Genomic DNA, 4,999 nt, shown 5'->3' with positions numbered 1-4,999 from the left:
GCACATTTCTGTTCGGTTTGGACAAAGTGAGGCCAATTTTGGAAGGGCATTTCCTCCCCACCACCATAGATAAAAGGTTCAAAGGGCCACTTTGGCAAATCATAAACCACTGAGAGACCAGAAGCTGAAATTAAGCAGTTAATGTTGTTTTCCAACCGTATAAAAGGGGAAATAAATTAATAGATGATAAAATGGTGAGAGATCTTGGCACAGATTTAAAAGCCTGTGATGATCTCCCACTGTGTAACTGTCAACACTATTTACCTGGGGATAAAAAATCACAACAATAATGCTTGATGTCATTGTCAGCTCTTGCTCTTTAGAGGCTTTATTGGTCCATATTATGTGCGTTAACGGGCTATAAAGGCATCAAAAACCTGACCTTTCAGTTTCATGTGGCCCCGCAGGTCATGGCACCAGGTGGGGTTTTTATCTACTGGAGAACCGAAATGTGACAAATGGAGTGAAACCAGTTATGAAGACGAGCAGCCGAGCGTGACATTTATGCAGACTGTGTTTTATGGAAGCAGCGGTCTGATCCGAGCGTCTGAGACAGACAGCTGATTAGATGGGAGAAGTAGTGGAATAAAACACATCACTAAATTCTAATTTTAGAGAAATGTTATTAAGGTTTTTAAATTAGATGACTGGATATTATTTAAGGTGTCAGGCTGTTTGTGTTCTGCTGTTGGATCTCGAAATCTCCTGTCACAGAAGATGACACAGTGCCCCCTAGTGTACAAATAAAACAAAACGGAAATTTTCTCCAATTAAAAATAATCTTTGATTTTGACAAAGTTGCGACACTGAAAATCTTTGTGATATTATCTCTAATAATTAGGTTGAACAATTTTAAACAACATAATTAAAATAAATGCAATATTTGTCCTGACCAAGCCATTCATTATGAAAATGACTTTCCTTTTACTCTGTCTGACTTCATGGAAAAGAGTTTTTGTATAGGGTGAATGTATGCAAAGCCAACAGCACATAAAGAGCTACACCCATGACATGCATCACTGCACTTAACATTTATCACCACTGACAGCAGAGGGTAAACTAACTAAACTTTGCATTTATAACTTAATGCAGAGATAAACTGTAACTGAGCTGCCATGAAGCTCCATCTAAGAAGTAAATACATTTTAATTCTGTTTAGCCCTACTTTGCTAAAATATGTACTATTCTTATTTTTATGTCTTTCCAAGGACTGAGAACGCAAGCTGACCATGAAAGACACTGCTAAGTCTAAAATAAACAGCTTGGTAAGGTTTCACTTTACCGGATTACAATCTTTGTGTTTCGACTGAGAGAAAACCTGAAGAAACACACAGATATGGGAAAACTCTGCAAACTTCACACAGATGTGAAGCTGAGATCTTGTAGCTATTAGAGTATAGCCATTAAGTAAATCAAATGCTTGTTACTCCTGCTTTTAGATCGTGCAAAACAAGTGGTTACATCTTGAATTGTCATTTGATATATGAATGACACATGGTTCTTCTTGACAGATGAGAAAACACACAAGTATTTCTTTTGGAAAATATTTCATTCCATTCCATTTTTATTCTTAGAAGCATTTTTAAACAATCACAGTGGACACAAAGTGCTGTTGACACAGATAGAAGAGAGTCCTTTGAGTACAGCTGCATGCAATTTAAAAACTAAAAACTCTCAATGGGGCCAAAAGCCATGGAAAAAGGATGTTTTAAGACAAACTTTGAAAGTGAACAGTGAAGCAGTTTTTCCATGACAGAGCACAGAGAGAGAAAGCCCTGTTGGTTTTCCTGGAGCAGCTGGAAGATTTGAAGACAAACATAAGAATCAGCTGTCATGCATATGATCAACTTTAGGATACATTCACACCAGCCAGCAATGGGGAAGCTTGCTTCTCAGAATATGATGCTTTTGACACCTTTCTTTTTGAACCTTCCCCGGCTGGGGAAGTTTGCATCCATGACGAGAGCCATGAAGATGGCCATGAAGAATGCGTTGTCCAGACCACTGTCCAAGGGAACGAGTTTGCCGATCTACCCAAAGAGCAAACTTCTCCGGCTGGGGAAGTTTGCTCCAGAGAAGTTAAGAAGACAGATATCGTGTGTTTTCTTAAAATGATATGGGAACTTTTGTTATTGTTGTTTTGTGGTTTGTGTTTCTTGTGCTGTTCGTTTTTATCGCTAGCTTCTCTTTACTTTGATGATTTTTTGTGTTTTTCAGTTTTTCTATATGTTGTCTGTGCACTTCCATGTGGAACAATATGGAGAAAAAAACGATGTCCAAGGGAACGAGTTCCCCATTCGTCCAAAGGAGCAAACTTCTCCGGCTGGGGAAGAAAATCTCATGAAGAAGACAGTAATTGCGTCTTTTCTAAAAAATATATGGGAGCATCTTTTGTTATTGTCTTTCTTTGGTTTGTGTTGCTGGTGCTTTTTATTTTTATTGCGAGTTTTTCTTTATTGTAGTGATTATTTGGGGTTGTTATTTTTTCTATATATTGTCTGGGTACATGTACGTACATATATGAATATATATACATTAATATAGAATATTACACTTTATTTTCAAAAGAACACATAACACTGGAACTGATACACTAAATAAACAAAACAACCAAAAACAAAATGGATTCTCAGTCTCCATTAACAAAAAACATACTTGAATAAAAACTAAATATAAAGCCGCTTTCAGCTTCTATGCACCACAAATTTGGAACAAACTTCCAGAAAACTGTAAAACAGCTGAAACACTGGGTGCCTTTAAATCTCAACCTAAAACCCACCTGTTTAGAGTTGCTTATGGCTAAATTAGACTTAGAGTCCTTGTCAAACGGCGTTTTGACTAAAGTCCAAAGGGTTGGAGTCCCAGTTGACGGCGTCTCAACTAAAGTTCAACAGCTTTTTATTTATCTTTCTCACTGTTTACGTTTTAATGATGTTTTTTAAAATCTCTTTCTCACTGTTTATTACATGCTGTTTTTATTTTAATTATGTAAAGCACTATGAAATGCCTTGCTGCTGAAATGTGCTATAAAAATAAAATTTGATTGATAGATAGATTGATTAATTGAAAGCGAAAGTGGAAATAAATACTGCATTCAACCAAAAGAGTGCAGATTATGAAGTCTGCATACTATATTGCCCTTAAGTAATCACTAGATTTAAATAGAGATGTTAGGTTCTGGGTGGAGGTTGGGGTTGGTTTTCTCCTCTAGGTGGAGTCCTGGAGACGGCTGCTCGGGGGACGGACCTGTTGCGTCAGCTACACACCGGTCAGCAATTACGCTCTTACCTGCAGCTTAAGAGAGGCGGTGGCCAACACTTCGACGCCAGATTGTTGACTAAGTTTTGACCACCCGAGCATCCGGATCAGGACGTTCGCCCCCCCATCTGTAAGCAGAACGTCTAACCCATCCTCGCCACCTCAAGTGGGTTGCCGTTCGCTCAGACGCTCTGAGGCCCTGGCCGACCTGTCCGTTTCCCCCCCGCCCCTGAAAACCAAGGAAAGTGAAACCCAGAATCGCAGACCCCTCCAAGTCTTCTCTATACCACCCACACCCGTAAGTTCTTCTGTTTATCTCTGAAGCTACGCAAGGTTCCACCACCTCAACTCACCATCTCCCCTTTTTTCTCTCAGTGTGCTGTTGGTGCTGCTGCCCGCCGCTCGCACCAGTTGATTTTCCTCCCCGCTACAATAAACCCATTGAACTTTTCTTGTTCTCCTGTCTGTGTACTTGCATGTGGGCTAATCGAGTTTCATCCGACATGACAAGAGAAGATGGGCACATCCGACTACCTAATGCAGTAGTTCACACTACACAATTTTTTGCCCCTATTTTCCCCTTAAGATAATTCTATCGTTGGCCGATCTAAGATTGTTGATGGTGATTTCGTAACCGATCATCCTGCAGTGTGATTTAGATCGTCGTGGCCGCTCCGATGTAAATCAGGAGTTTTCCCCGACTGGGAGTTTAACGTTGAATGTGACAGGTAGTCAATCAGAAAGCACAGATTCTCCTTTGTGCTGTCTGAGGGGAAATTATGGAGGGGAATCCCAAACAGCTGACACGGCAACCCGAAGTCCAGTGGACATCGGAGATGATATGTGGAAACAACATTAATATTTATTTAACATTTCATACAAAGAATATAGAAAGGATAAGGGGAGAAGTTGGAACTTTTCAGCTGCTCTTTGTTAACGTGACATAAATAGGTTATAATGATTTTCATTCAGTCAGGACTTTACGCTGACTCTAGCCACATGCATCACGGGTAGATTCTAGTAAAGCATTGATTAATGCCTGATTTTAAATGAGTTAACTGGACTTGTAGCCCTTATTTTGTGCCCAGGTGGCAGGACAGCACACGGCTGAACCTGATCGAACCGTCATACTCAGGATTTCTGTTGGCTCTCAGGTTTTGAAAATGGGCCGATGTTCTGTCAGATAAGTATACGTTGTCAGATAGTTATACGCTTAGCTCAGACATGTATACGCTGTTACTACCATATGATTTTATTTAATCAGCAACATAGAACCGTGACGTAGATCATCATACACTTTGTTATGAACAGCTGTATGGCATCCTGACTTAGCGGTTAAGTAGGTTAATGAGTTTTACACAGGCGTGTGTTGTAGTTCACTGCAGCTGCAGCCAGACCTGCTTTAAATACACTGTGAAACCACAACAACGCATGTATATTTATCTAGTTATCATATTATAAACAGTTTAATGACTTTTTTTCATCATAACTTGTTGCGTATGGTGAACTGACAACTCCACTGACGGTCGGACTTCTTAATGCGCATGCGCGGGCATGGTACTCACTGCATGTTTGCTATTCTGACAGCGTTCTGTCTGAACACCCAACTCGTGTAGTGTGCGCTGGACATTACATTAAGGAAATGAGGAAGGGAGGGTCAGTGCAGAGCACCGGAGCTGAGCCTTTTTTCATTCAGTGTCATCAACAGAAAGAAAAAAAGGCAAGAAGAGACGATAAAGCC

The 4,999-nt window shown here is 40.1% G+C and overlaps 1 long non-coding RNA gene across 1 annotated transcript; it reads left to right on the top strand.

The window, feature by feature from the left end:
* The first annotated feature begins 3,174 nt into the window (after nucleotides 1-3,174).
* Nucleotides 3,175-3,709, top strand: LOC148154966 (uncharacterized). Its single transcript, XR_015765556.1, has 2 exons — nucleotides 3,175-3,556; nucleotides 3,634-3,709. It is a non-coding gene; the product is annotated as an uncharacterized LOC148154966 (long non-coding RNA).
* The last annotated feature ends 1,290 nt before the right edge of the window (nucleotides 3,710-4,999 follow it).

This window comes from Poecilia mexicana, unplaced genomic scaffold (assembly GCF_051168715.1).
Source record: "Poecilia mexicana isolate PSO_F unplaced genomic scaffold, ASM5116871v1 scaffold_16, whole genome shotgun sequence".
Classification (NCBI taxonomy): Eukaryota; Metazoa; Chordata; class Actinopteri; order Cyprinodontiformes; family Poeciliidae; genus Poecilia; species Poecilia mexicana.
This window is presented reverse-complemented; position numbering and strand designations above follow the sequence as displayed.